The sequence below is a fragment of the Bombus vancouverensis genome, chromosome 3, assembly GCF_051014615.1.
Source record: "Bombus vancouverensis nearcticus chromosome 3, iyBomVanc1_principal, whole genome shotgun sequence".
Lineage (NCBI taxonomy): Eukaryota > Metazoa > Arthropoda > Insecta > Hymenoptera > Apidae > Bombus > Bombus vancouverensis.
This window is the reverse complement of record NC_134913.1, coordinates 12,969,754-12,984,524: the sequence shown is the minus strand read 5'-3', so window position 1 is coordinate 12,984,524 and position 14,771 is coordinate 12,969,754. Positions and strand designations below refer to the sequence as shown.

The 14,771-nt window shown below is 38.7% G+C and overlaps 1 long non-coding RNA gene across 1 annotated transcript in view; it reads left to right on the top strand.

The window, feature by feature from the left end:
- The window catches only part of LOC143302456 (uncharacterized), a 39,206-nt gene extending 32,558 nt beyond the window's left edge, over positions 1–6,648 (top strand). Inside the window, exon 3 of the long non-coding RNA XR_013057981.1 lies at positions 6,431–6,648. This is a non-coding gene — a long non-coding RNA (uncharacterized LOC143302456). The remainder of the gene's footprint in view (positions 1–6,430) is intronic.
- Positions 6,649–14,771: the final 8,123 nt, after the last annotated feature.

Sequence of the window (14,771 nt, the reverse complement as noted above, 5' to 3'; positions counted from 1 at the left end):
TCTCGACTAATAAAATGCGCAAAATAAAGGAATACTTGATTGAACGAAACGTCCAAAGGCGTTAATTTTTAACCGAGAGATGTTAGATTAAGAAGAAGTTAGAGTCCCTGTTAACCAAGGAAATATTATTTTATTTTTCCTAAATTTAGTTACGGTGTTCTTTCGAAAAATGTTGCCGTTAAAAATATCAGTTCTTCGAAAGTATTCGTAGATAGTTTCCTTTAAAAAACTTCATGGATTTGTCGCCTGTAGCTAAAAAGCTCGATACCTTTGGTCCGCCCAAATTACGTTACGTCGAAGTACATATTTTCAACCGTTAAGTGACATAAAAATGAGAAAGTCAGCAAAATTCTACTCATATGTCGTGCTTCTCCTGTAATCTTGGTATTATTTAGCCGAGACAGAATTACAGGTGAAAATTAGATTAGAGCGTCTCATTCGAAGCATATCTTATACATCTTGCAATAATTTGGAAAAGTACCGAAATACTTATGAACGGTAGTGTAGATCGTAGATGACGAGAAGGAAGAAGACGAAGAAGACGACGACAATGAGCATGACCGACGACGTTGACTACGAGACACCGATGATGAAAGATATATGAACAACGATGAATATTACCTCGGCGTATGTAAAAGTGCTAGCCTTCTTTCAGCGTTGTCTCCCTTTATCCTCCGGTCTTTTTACCTCGTTACGAGCAAATAAATCGGCGAGGTCGACACCGAGGTCGAGTTCTATGGTCGCCAATAGGAGGTCAGCTAACGCTGATTCACTATTACCGGGGATATGGACGTCGCTTCTGGGTGGTAATTAGCTCCAATCCCAGTAACGGCGTCGTATATCTCGTGGAAATTTTTACGCGATCCGAGGCCCGACGTGGCGGTCCCTCTGTTCATTATTTTTATGCTATCATTGTATCCGTTCCTCCGCTACCGCGGGATTCAGTCTTCGCTATGTTTGCCTCGTTGGCCGACGAGAGTAATTTGCGCGAAACTCCGTGTCGGACGTATGCCGCAGTCGACAAATTTCTGTTCGTTTCTACCGGTTGACCGTGTGTTCCGTGTAGTATGTCCGGATTGAATTATTTCTTCGTTGCGCCGTTGAAAGGTTGAATAAGGCGCAGTGGATGACGGAGCATGTGTTTCAGTCGGATACATGTCCCGTTTGTGTATGAATTTTAGGGAAAAAGCATGGACATTTTTTATGGAAATTCGATACGCCAGCATGTTGCGCTTAACTCTTTCCATGCTCGCACTGAGTACACGTAACCTCTTGTACTTTAGTAAGTTATTAATTAACTGCACCTTTTAATCGTACGTGTTTTTAGCGAATTCATGGTACCCTGTGAAGTAACTGTTGAATTTTATCGATTGAATAATTCATAAGAATAATTGTAATTGTTTTATTCTATGATTTTGCTGTAACGTCTTATTTAGTCAAAATTAATTTTATACTTTTTGCCGCGTCAGAATTCCATTATCTTTGATCATTAATTTCATCCATCACGGGATATTCATCTATCCATTTACTCGTTACGTTTTATATATATATATCGCTCATGTTAGCTGCTAATATGGAATTTAATAACAACGTTTAAGCCCTCTGTGCCTTTGTGCTAATCTCATTTCATTAAGACTGCATTTAATATCTTCCTACGAAGTATAACTTCAATTCCACGAGTTTATTAATGTTTCGTCGAAAATCCTAACTGAAACCTTCGACATCTTTATATCTTAGCACACGTTCCTTACCTCAAAATATTTTTTATCACTGAACATTTCCTGTCTAAGATTTCCTCTCATCCGGCAGCATCCTTCCCTATAGATTCTGCCGTGTGAAATGTCGAACACGTTTCCTCTCGCCTTTTTGTCAGCTTTCGTGGAAGTCGTAACGACTCCATCGTCGACGATCGATAAAAAAGGAAAAAAAAAGATACTCGAGGGAAAGCGATATGGGAACAAGAGCGAGCTTTCCGAAAGAAAGTAAAAGTAGAAAAGGAGGAAGGAAGAGGAAGCGTGGGAGGAGCTGGTTGAATGGATGCAAAGGGATTTCATTGAGCGTCTCTCTATCACGAAGCTGATGGAAGAAAAAAAAGAAAAGAAGAGAAAGGGTGATCCGCGTAACAGGTGCCTAATTGTTATTTGTCAATCATTAAACATCAAGCCTTTATGAGGCTGTTTTCAACCGACTCCACCTTTCGATAGACCGTGGAAATGATCGCTCTATAATTAGACGTCGAGAACGAAGGAAGCACACGTCTTAATCAGAGCCTCAGGTCCACCTACTTTTATCCTCTGATTTTTTTGTTGTGATACTTCTCATCGGGATGAAAGCGATCAGAATTGACAGTTGTCGATCGAAAGAGATTTTATTAAACATTAAAGTTACTTCCGTTTAGGAAAATGAAATTACTGGCTACGTTCTCGTTTTATTTTTGGGCAAATAAAAGTAGGAGATATTTTCTCGATTTGATATTTCGTCGTTATTTCATTCGTATTTGCTTTATATCTGAAGACCATAGGGGACAAACGCGATAATTCACATTTCTAAAATTCGAAAGGCGCTTTTGAGCAATCTCATTGCAATAAACTTTCGCCTCTATTTGATCAACGAAGTTAGGTAACAGGATTTTTCCCATTTCTCTGGAATATCTAAAAAATATCGATCGTTATAATATTAAGTAGTTTGACTGTGGGGTTTTCATCGAATTTTCTGGGTTTATAATCCATTTTTTTATTGCTTTTCTAAAAACGTTCTTCCGATATCACACTATACTAAATAACATTTAATGATTCACGCTATTTATTATCGAAGCAAATCACAGTATTATCGATCCTAATGAATCGAAGATGAATCAATCTTCATTATGATGTCAGTAAAAAAAATTAAACGATAATAATTGATGATGTGAGAAGCACACAGAAGAAATTTTAACGTGGCATGAATTACCGTTATTCTTACTTCGTACAGAATTTGTAACTGGATTTCATCGATATACAATATCGGTAAAAGTTTTGCAATTTATAAAGCTAAAGAAGAGTAAGAAGTTATAGTAATAACGAGGATAAGATTATGAAAATTTACAGATAATAAGTTATCGCTTCGGAGATTTGTGCAAAATCTTAAAGAATGTTATTATATGAATTAGTACATAAAATATGTTCACTAAATATTCTTACGTCAGATTTCTTATGGATAATTCTACGTTAATTCATCGTTACACGTTTGTATCTTGGTGCATACCGAAACATTTTACAGTTCATATTAAATCAAACTGGAGAGTTTCATAAAAATTAGATCAACTAAATCATATATAAACTATATAAATTAATTAATATAAATTCTCGAGATTGGTCATTCTCGCCGAGTTCTTCGGAATAATCTTCCCAACTGGCTATAATCATCTGAAAATGATTTGGCAACATAAGGGTAATGAAAATATTTCATAACAATTATATAATAATAAATAATAATTATATTGTATTGTACTCATTTATTTCAGCCGGATGGCCTAGAAATTGACTTCGTTTTACATACTTTATAAACATAAAGGAAAGTTACAACCAAGCTTACGTGTAACTACTTGCAATAGCATAAAACATTCGGGACCAATATATATAGTAATTCCATAATTATTCTTCTAACATCGTTAAACATACAAAATTTTATTTTCCCGATGATAAAGCCCCGAATAGAAAGAAAACTTGTTCCCATTGAATTCTCTGCTGCCCGCAGTAGTCCAAACTAGGTGGTCTAGCGAAGATCAATTTTCGGAAAGACACAATGCACGGTAGCTTATTCGAGTCGCGGAATCACGTTAATTTCGACTTGGGAGGCATTTCTTTTTCTGCGTCTGCTGCTAGTAGGAAGTTGAACGTATCGAATCGCTGACGATTGTGTCGATATAGTTGCCGTCAGAATATCCGAGCATTGCGTGGCTACCGAATGACATTGACTGGCCCTATCTTTTCAAGGAAAAAGCCACGGAGGAGAGATGTGCAAACGAGACGCTTCAAAGCTTTCAACCAGTCATCCTAATCAGGATCACGGAACATCTACTCAATCTGACTGCGTGACTGTGCGCGAATCGAACTCGAAAAGACACCGGAGGAAATTCTGGCTAAATCTTCCCGAAGACGTTACGAAGTCGTCGTGGAAGTTCATTCCCTGGGCTTGACAGTGTCTTTCGTTAAATGCTTTCACACTGTTTACACTTATGTCAGCCTAAATTCGTGGTACAACAAAAATCGGGAAGACTTTGCAGCTCAGACTAAGAGAAGAATTAAGAGTAACAAAATTGCGTTGGAGACCAGATTTTGTTAGAAAATCGAGTTTCGAAATTTGTCAAGTAAACGTGCATTGTGCTCATTCGCTAGCGAAATCGAATAGACAACGTAGAAGGGAATTTTTTCATCTGCGATCTTGTCTCGTTCTTCGCCATATTTTAAACGATTTTTTAATTCTAATCTCGGTATCATTTAAGACATCATATACGATTCTCAGATATTTTACCTACTTTCGAAATGACACGATCTTTGAATTTCCCCTCCCTTTAATTTAAGACGCGTAATACGAAAACACACGGGGGTATCCGTGTACTGGAAATTATACGCATCGAAATGAGTTTCACGATCGGAAGATTTGAAAATCGAAAAGATTCGTTTGCGACGAGTGTACACGTGTCTTTAGACGTACGTGACGCAGGGTAAGACCTCTAATTTTTACTCGTCGCTGAACTGCAATTTTTGTATTTTTTCATCTGATGGCCTTGGTCAAGGACATTTTCTCACTTTCTAGAGGCGTTTACGCGATAGCAGTCAGCATGGCAGAGTACCGTTGAGGTTTATTGACAGATCTTTAGCTGGATACGCGGTACGTCGCCGTGTCGCGTCGTTGTCAATGCGTCTCCATAAATCACGTGGCGAAGATCAAGGACGAGAAGGCCCCTCGAGCGAACGACCGGGTAGTTAGCGACTTATTTCACGGAAGCAGGGAAACAAGGAGAGAAAAATTTAATAAGTTATAAATTAAAAGTTCTCTTAACTGTCATTTCCTTATAGCCGATCGATGTGTAGTTGCTGATGTCTCGTTGTCCAGCGTTACGACACTCGTTCCGGTGGTAATCACGATATGGATAGTCATCTGTGTTAAAGACTGGTTTTAAAGCAACGAAATAAAATATCTGCGTGTTTTTATTTTCGTTGCAACTTTTTCAACGATCGCCTCTGTAATACCATAAGTTATGTACGTGTTAACGTGTAATCAGAATGTACCAACTAATTTGTCATCGCCGGTGGATGGTATTCGAAGCAGGTTGCCAACATCATTTAACATTGCAATTTCCTTTTCCTTTTATCGAAGACAGTTCTCGAGATATCATTTATTATTTACTTTGGTCAAGTACGATAGACCGAAAATTGCTTTTCTCCCTTGGATTGGCTATTCCAGTGATTTCGTTATATTATTCGCAGTTTCTTTTCCTTCCAAGCAGTTTGTGTGTTTCCTATTTTACAATACGATGTGTTGATTATATTTTCCTTCCGATTAAATGTTCAATCTAGGATTCACGATATATATTTTCGATATGCTTATTACACATATCTCACGCGTTTGTTTTAATACGATTTGACGTACTTTAAACAGAATTAATTATTATGTAATTATTTTTTATTATTATTTATTATTATGTAATTATTTTTAATTCGAGATCAAATATTCATGGAAATTTAAACTTAATAAACTTTGATACAATATATAATTTTCGTTTAAAATATAAGATGTAACTTCCGCTTTTTCCCTCGTATCGAGAGGCAGGAAAGACGATTAATTTCAATTGGTAGAGTTACGTGAAATGATAGATAAAGATGTCCTGCACGCGAGCGGCACTTTTACGAAGCGTAGCACGGGTCAAAACCGGAGGAGAAAAATTTCTTTAATGAAAGGAACTTCTTTGCGGTCGTAAGACGATACCTGGTGATTCGGGGGAACAAGACCAGTATTCTGGCGCAGCCATTATTTCAAAATTTCCAGATCCCGTAGGTGTATTGTGACTTAATTCATCTTCCCGCTATGGTCACCATGGGTGGCCGTTACAGATTTCCCTCCTATTTCCCACAAGATCACACCCCGTTGAGCGCGAACAAGTCACAAAAGAATGTGGCCACCTCCGTGTATCGTTTCTGTAGTTCTTAATATATTTATTAGGTTCCTTGTAGTTCAGAAATATTTGAAAGAAGGAAAACTAGTATAATCTGCTTCTAATTAAAGTTGTATCTGATACATAGATATATATAGAAATCGATTTGAAGTTATAAATAATACAGAAATTTTCCTTGTTAAGATTAACGTTGACCGGAAAAGGATAGAAATTACCGTAAATAGTCTATCGTGGAAATATGTTAACTTCACGTAATTTATTATTATGTTTCAGGACAAATTCTCCACGTAGCTATGAGCATGACCATAAATAAGGAAGTTTTTGAAACAAAACATGCGTAAGGATATAAAAATGTACTTTATGTGTAATCACAAATGTAAAAATAGTTGGGAGTGAAATTTATGTTGTATATAAGTAACTGTCTCTTTACAATTTATATAACCGTTTAAATGTCTTTGGATTACGTTTTAGAAATCATGTATAGTAAAAATGTTAATGTGTACGCAAGCAAATTGTACTGAATTAGTATTAAAATATTTTAAGAAGCACGACGGTGAATTTGTCGCAGGAGATAATCTAGTGAATATCTAATCGAAGAACTAATCTGTTGATCCACGTATAATAATCTCGTTTGTATTTATCGGAATATTCCTCGGAATCGCGTAAATTATTTTTTAAGTTTATGCTACATCAAATTAATGTCAACCGTTTATCGCCACGTTCGAGAATCGCTCCACGAGCAGGCATAAATAACGTCTCAAGCACGTTTCTGAATTTCACGAAACGTGCTACTTTGTAACACGCTTCTTCCGTTTTCGTCGTATCTTATCAAAAGAATCGAGAAAAATTAAAGGGAAAGAAGACTTTCTCCGCGAGATCCTCGAAACCAGTTAGCGGCACGATTTTCACATCCGAACGATCACATTTACGAAAGCTTTGCCTTGCCTTGATCGATGCAAACGAGATTTTAAAGTCGGTTCGGTAAATCGGTATCAGCAGCACGCTGAATTACGTAACGTTTCGTTATACAGCATCGTTGTTGCTTTCGACCGAGGAAATAATCGAAAGACGCTCTTATTAATAGTCCGCGCTCGAAATTTCCCAGAAGCCAGATAAAATAACACGGGTAAATTAAAATTAGAGATTTCAAAATAAAATTACTCTCAAAGACGATTGTCGAATCGCTATATAGAAAGTAGATAGCAAAGTAACGTTTAACGAGGATGATGAACGTAGAAACTCGAAAGGATATTTCAAATCGAGTAAATAACATCGGTAAACAGATTTCAAATTACGGTAAATTCAGGTAACTCGACCGATCTGCGCAAGACTCGACCGAAAAACTTTCTCTCTGTCCGACTTCTTCGAAACTGTCGCATCGTGAGAAACATCGCTACATGAAGGATTTTACCGGAACAGAGAGAAGGCAATCGTTCATTGGCCGACAGAAAGTAACACCGTGGATCTATTATATGTAGGGCATGGAGGCGGAATCGCGTGAAAACGTGAAGCTCTCAGCCTGCATGGTGTTTTTATTGCACCGGACGATACACTCTGTTACCACGTGGGTGGTTCTTCGTTGGCCACATTACACGGCCTTTTAAGGTAATTTAGAAACCGCTTATGGACGCGCCGTTAGACAATGCCGAATCTCAAGGGTTTTGGGAGGAGAGAGAAGCGATGCTTTTGTAGCCTTTTCATCTTACGAACACCTACCACGATCCTCGTGAACTCCACACGATACATCGAAGACCCACTGATCGACTTTTCTCGATCCGACTGTGTGTATAGTCTCGCGTGAAACGTCTTCATCGAACAGATACTCCCCTTTCCTTTGATCTCCCACGACAAAGTGTCTTCATTCATTTTCGATTGTAGGCCACGCGATGACTCGTGCATTCTGCAGGATGTGGCGCGCCAGATGCCGTCGATCAACTTCCCGATCGTGTACCGGAACAGGATCCAGCACTATCTCGGAAGGACTTTGTTGCGGCGAGAAATTCGATTACGACTTCCTCCTCGGCAACGTTTCGATGTAACGTTTGATTTGTCGGTGTAACGTCTCAATTTTATTCGACGTTAGGCTTCTTCTCATGGAATTGTTCGTTTCTTTTTTGCTTTTTTATCATGAAACGGCAGAGCACGGGAGAAAGTGAAACGCCAGGCTAAAGCGAAGACGAGGGCTTAGAAATTAGGATGTGATTTAAAGGGAAATGAATTTCGCCGGAAGCTTCGCGTTTACATAATGCAGTTACGTGTCTTGACGGATGGCCGAAGCTGAAATAAACGTGTAAATGTGATTTTAATTATTTCGGAAGCTGTATTCGCATTATTTAGTTTCTGAAGTGACAGAAATAGGAAGTTATCGATGCTCGAAGAAATCGTACACACAGTGTACACACAGTGTAGTGGAATACACACAGTGTATCGTCTTTAAAATCAAAATGTTTTATCGTTAGAGCGAATAGAAATTATTCATTTAGTATCGTTAGTGTCAAACTACTTTTTTTTTTGCAACGTAATTGAACAGCCTCGACACAGAAAACACATGACAAACCAAAGGAGTTATTCAACATCAAAGAATCGATAAGAACAATAAAAAAACATACAAAATTATTAGAAAAATCCTTGAGTTTTTCGACAAATGCTCGGACTATTACATTTCGCCTCCTATATTTTTACATGGAGTTAAATACTTCCTTTTACCTCATACACACACACACACACACACAGACGTGCTTCTTTTATCCTCTAAATTTAGTCCCATACACAAGTATCATGCTCTTTTCTTTCGGTTTAACTAACATTAACGAAGAAAAAGTTCCAAGCCTCACGACCGATCCCCTACGTACAGTGTGTAATCACGTCTTTTCTTCTCCGTACTGCATGGTACCCTGTAGTTTCGAATACGAGATGCGACACACCGGACCCGCCATACGGAAGACAACAAATTCCGAACGAAGCCCGATACACTCGATTTTCTCGATTTTTGCGGAAGCGATCATATTCGAATTCCTTTAAAGACGCGCGTGCATCTTTTTCTTCTCACGTATTTGTTCTTTACTGGTTCGTCCTCGTGGAGATGCCTCCTCCATGAGGGAACGATCCATGAGGCAAAGGGAACGATCGTGCCCTGCGATGCCGAGAAAAGAAGAATCGAATGGAAGAAAGGTGGCAAGGAGAGAAAGTGCATCGAATGACGAGACAAGGGGTATTATACGCATATTGGGGGTCTGTTATAATTTTCGTGCGTTCGTAACGCGACCGGACGATCGCGTGTCTCGTGACGTGCACGCTTGCCACTTAGGCGGGGGTTCGGCGTGCTTCGATGATTATGCAATTGCATCAGGGGAATATCGATGGGCCAGCACCTTTGGATGGTGATTTTTCTGATTGGTTAGCTGGCGCTTCAGTCGATTCACGATTACAATAATCAACTCGCGAGCCGGGCCACGTATCTCGGCCTGGATGCGCTGCTTTCTCTTTCTTACAGAGATGCCGCATTCTGTTGCGTTTTGAGTGCAAAGACGAATCGAAAAGATTGCGTGGATAAATGATAGGGACGCTTAGGATCTTTTATCTTTCTTGACACGGTAATTGTTTAATGATATTGACGGACTCTTTTAAAACGATACTGATAAATTCTTACGTTGATAATTAAGGACTAAGGATTCTTCTTGTATCTCCTATATCCGATTAAACTCCTATTTACGTTAGAGCTTCATTTATTCGCGTCTATCATTAGCGAAATAGTAGCTTGTATAAGTGGAATTCGCGTTGTAGAAGTTCACCGATTTTCTTCTGTACGTATGGATTCTCGTTCAAAAACGAAGAAGCTCGGACAAGTTTCAGAGAATTTTAAGCGGTTTCGAAAGGTACAGGAGTCAGAAATCCATTTGTTCCAATGAAAATGCTATTGGCTTAGCAACGAAACTCGCTTTATTCGAACTTATTAAATTTTGTCGTACGTACGATGTACGCGAAATCGCACGTATATCATTGAAGATGTCTTGTCAATTAGCGATTCGTACGTGCTCTCCTTTGTTTTCTTTTTCTTCGACCCGGCCGGCCATTGTTCTTATAACGTTTATCCGCGGTTAGGATATGGTATGACGGAAGTTCGGATCTTGGAGACTTGTAATTTCTCGTATCCTTTATCCATTCACTTTATTTCCAGCCGCACCATTGTGTGCCCAACTTGTTGTCAGGTGCATCCCTCAATAAGACTCGAAGAAACAAAGAGCAGCACACGCACTTCCGTTTACGCAACATCCTTCCGGTACCGTTTTACCTCATCCCTGTGTACACGTATGTATCTTTATGCAACTGCAATATTATGCTCGCACACATCTTCCATCTTGTTCGTGTGTTCGTGCCCCATAGTCCAAAATGACCACCATTTGCGTAGACGAAAGATGATCCGAATATATTTTTGGAGATTGGACGAATACCTAGGTAATTTTATACGAAATATGTTTGTATCATTTAACATGAAGATAAGCTAAATATTAATATATTTTATATAATCGTTACATGTGTACATGGGACTTTTAAACAAAATTTTAATAGTACGTGGTATTTAATAGCGTTATATATTTAATCAATTTCCATATAATACAGTGTATCTTTCAAATAACTAGTACTCGGTATTATTGGTAACTTGGTACTATTATTCCAGATTTATATGAATTTTTGAAAATTCTGAAATTCAAGAATTCTTGGAATAGAGTCACTGTAGTTTCTTCGCGTATACTTTCGTTCAAAGCTTCGCCGTGTATGTGAAAGATTAATTATCGATATTGAATTAAAAAATTGTTTGGACGTAAATATAGCTAATTTTAAGCTCGTATATTCTTAATTTAAATAATCATTTCTGATTTTCGCACTCGTCATTAAGTCGGCTAGGATTGTATAGTATTTCACTAATTCGTAAGAAATTCTTTAATTTCTTTGAGTTACATCCAATAATTGATCTATATATATATATCACTCAGTCGATAGAAATCAATGAAAACTGAGTGCATTGAGAAAAAGCAATACAAATGTAAGAGATACAAATTGTATTCGTTCGTAATTAATTTGTGATCCTACGGGAAATTTGAATATTCAAAAATACGTAAAATATTGAAAGAGTATAGTATACGTCGTCATAGTCAGCTACTAAGTCAAATCTTTGTTCGTGTTTCATTTCTATAGCTATATTTACAAAAATACGAATTATCGTAATTATCCGTAGTCCCATTCGGCATATTCTTCTGTCTGCGAAATGCCTCCGTATATTCGAGATTTTTACCGTTATGATTGGTTTAAATCGCATATCAATTAGACGAAATTAAACATATTTTCGCACACGTAGCTGACTAACATCAGATCCTTGCAGCTGAACATCAAAAATCAGATCAACTTCCAATTTACATGCTGCGATTACACGACTACGAATATAATTTGAACGACTTTAATTCGTATGCGGCGTCTTCTGTGCCATTATTACTTACCAAGGCACTGAGCAAAAAATGCTAATAAGATTTCTCAGCGTAACAGAGGGCGACCAATCGTAATTCACGGTTTCGGTAACGAGGCAATTCAGAAATGTTGTTCCGCTTGCCGCTTTTATAGTTCGCAGGGGGCAGGGGAACGAGCCGCAGGTAAAATTCGCGACACGAAGGTGTCCGTTGCCGTGTAAAATGAGTTGTTAAATCGCTGCGATTCACTCACTTCGGGATTTTCGTGTTACGCGCGTGAATATTGATAAAGCCGCTTCCCTATAGAATTTGCCGATCCAACAGGTTCAGTCCTTAAAGTAGTCCCCCTACGAGTCCTCCGCTGTAATTTCCATTCACGCATCCCTCGAGTAGCACGATATTCTAATTGCCCGGAGTTTTGGATAATACGACGAGAAATTGCAACAGTTTTCTGACAGTGTTGCACGCTTACAATTGTATAATTCGCAATCGTAATTCCGCTGTCTTTTATGTCCGCTGTCTCATCGTTATTGGTACGCGCAGTTTCTTACTTCAACTATATGTTAAATGTTTTTCTTAAATCGTTAAAAACTGTAAAAACTGTTTATCTTTCTTTTTTCTTTTTATTCAAACGTAGTATGTATCCTGTTTTATCGCTGCAATGGTACCAAGCAGTCTATCTATAAATAACTCTTAGCTGACATTCTTTAGGCCGCTCCTTCACGCCCGATTTCCTAAAATTCTAATTATTTAATAAAATCTGAAATTTATTCCCTATAAGCGTCAATAAGTTACAGATTGATTTGAGTTTCTCAGAAACGAAAATTCCATTTATCAGAAATTTCTTAACTCCTACACGAAAACACGCGACTATCGTTTGATTCCTCGGGAGTCGAATAATAATTCCTGCCGAATAATAGAGCCTCCCATATACTTCAAATAAAATCGTAAGATTCCGTGATGTTTAATACGTTAAACACCTGCCACGGTAACAAGAATACTATTTATAGGCGACTGTACTATACAATTCCTAAACTTCAAACTACCATCGCGTATAGTCACGGTAACAATAATATTCCTTCATCATGCTGCATCACGTGTACGGCGCCTTCGAACGAGATCAACGAACGCAATGATATATTAATATTCAATAATACAGCGCGATCCGCACGCAAGAAGAACGACCAGGTCACCGAACTATAATTCCGACTACGGTTCTCTTTGCGGTACCAATCGGTAGCAGTGGCTGATTACTTTGTGCGTGAAGGTTGGTTCGATGGTAACGCGAGGGAAGAAGGCTTTCGTCGGCGCGTCGCGTCGATCCGCTCCGCTCGGAGCCGCGCGCTGTCGAACGATCATTAATCATACCGCGCGCGCTGACTGTGACGTACCGATGTTTTCACCTTGGCAATGATCCAGGAAACGACGAGATCCAACGCGGGAATCAGCATCGTTCGATCCAAAGACGTTTCTATTCAGTGTGCCGCGCGTGGTCCTGTGGTATATTGCTGGCAATCCTCGGGATGAGTTCATAAGTTAAGCATTTCCGCATAGATCTTGACGCGCGCGTGCATCCACACTCATACACGGTGGATCCGATGAAATATACCCTCTGAAACAAATCAATTTTCATCTTGATAAGAAAGTCCGTTTTTTGTTTGAATGCGAATGGAAACGACTGTTCGTATCGCGGCGTTTAACGTCGAGTTTTACAACCAGACGCTGAGAATACGGTTGATTATTGTCAGACAGGAAAGATAATGATGAATTTCTGAAAGACACCGTGTGTGCACTTAGACGGATATAAGTAAACGTTACCTCCATTAAACGGCACTCGCACGGGGCAATAGACCAAGGATAATGCGAGATTTATCGGGATATCTCGTACTAGCATCGGCAAATTAGTAATTGTCGGATTTCGCATAGATCTCGCCCCCTTCTTCGCGGGATGGCCGAGGCACCGCGTACGTCGTTTGTATCGCTTGTAAATTGATACTGATAAAAATCTGAAGGTGCCACGCTGCTTTTTCTTCGCGGTAAAAATAATACAATTACGAAGATGCTCGTTCTTAAACCTGTTGCGTTCTTTCGCTCGTTTTCCACCTAATCGTAATTTTGAAGATCGTTCGAACGTTGAAAAATATCTCGTGCTTCGGCAGTGGTACAGATAGGATCGTTGTTGGTATGCAAGATTTTTCTCGATCAAATCGTACGCCGAAGATTTTATTGAAACGTTTTTAAATGTCTTTTTGCCGGTTGGAAGCTAAGGCGAGTTGAAGATGTAGAAATTGACGGATCGTAACAGGGTTAAATAATTTTCGTTATTTTTCTCGCGATGTTCCGTTTTATCTGATTTCTTTACTTGTGCAAATTAAGAAAAATTTAGACGATCTTTGTGTTTCTTCGTGTTCTTCTTTGTTAGCTCTTGTGTTTGTCTCTCGTTAATTATATCCTTCCATTAGTCGTGTTGACGTTTAAAGCATCAATGGCTAGAATCTTGAAGCGTTTTACGAGCCGCATAAGGAAACTAGAAATTTCGATATCGTTCGTTAGTACCTTGTTTTTTACCGTAAGTATCCAATACGGCACGTTGCCAGTGGAGATTTCTTTAACAATCACAGTAATTACAGCGACGAGCTGTCATTCAATCGATGCTCGATTGTACGTCGAAAATAATTGACGATACTAATTCTTCGATGTTTCATACATTGTACTTGTATAAGCTGTTGCATAATGCACGTTCCAAGCGTACATTCTTTTTGATCAGCTTCCGTTCGAACGACCGTGCAAAATTGAAAAATTAAATCTTAACGTTTCGTGCTTCATCGAGAAATTCGCGAGATCGTTAATCGATCCATTGTGAAATCTTGGGATATTTATAACGGGAGCAATTACAGAAAACCTAATTTTTCGTAACCGTCGCCTCGTTTCCAATGCAGATCCTAGTGAAACGTTAAGCACCTGTTACATAATTAATATTCCAAAAGATGTAAAAACGAAGCTGCAAAATTTGTTAAAGCAGAAACGGAGAAACAATGATAGAAGAGCGAATAGAAACTTATATAGAAAACGGAAGAAGAATCGACGATTAATCTCTTTGATGAACTGATTCATTTCGCTCGTTTCAACGAAGGCGAACACACGCAACGCTG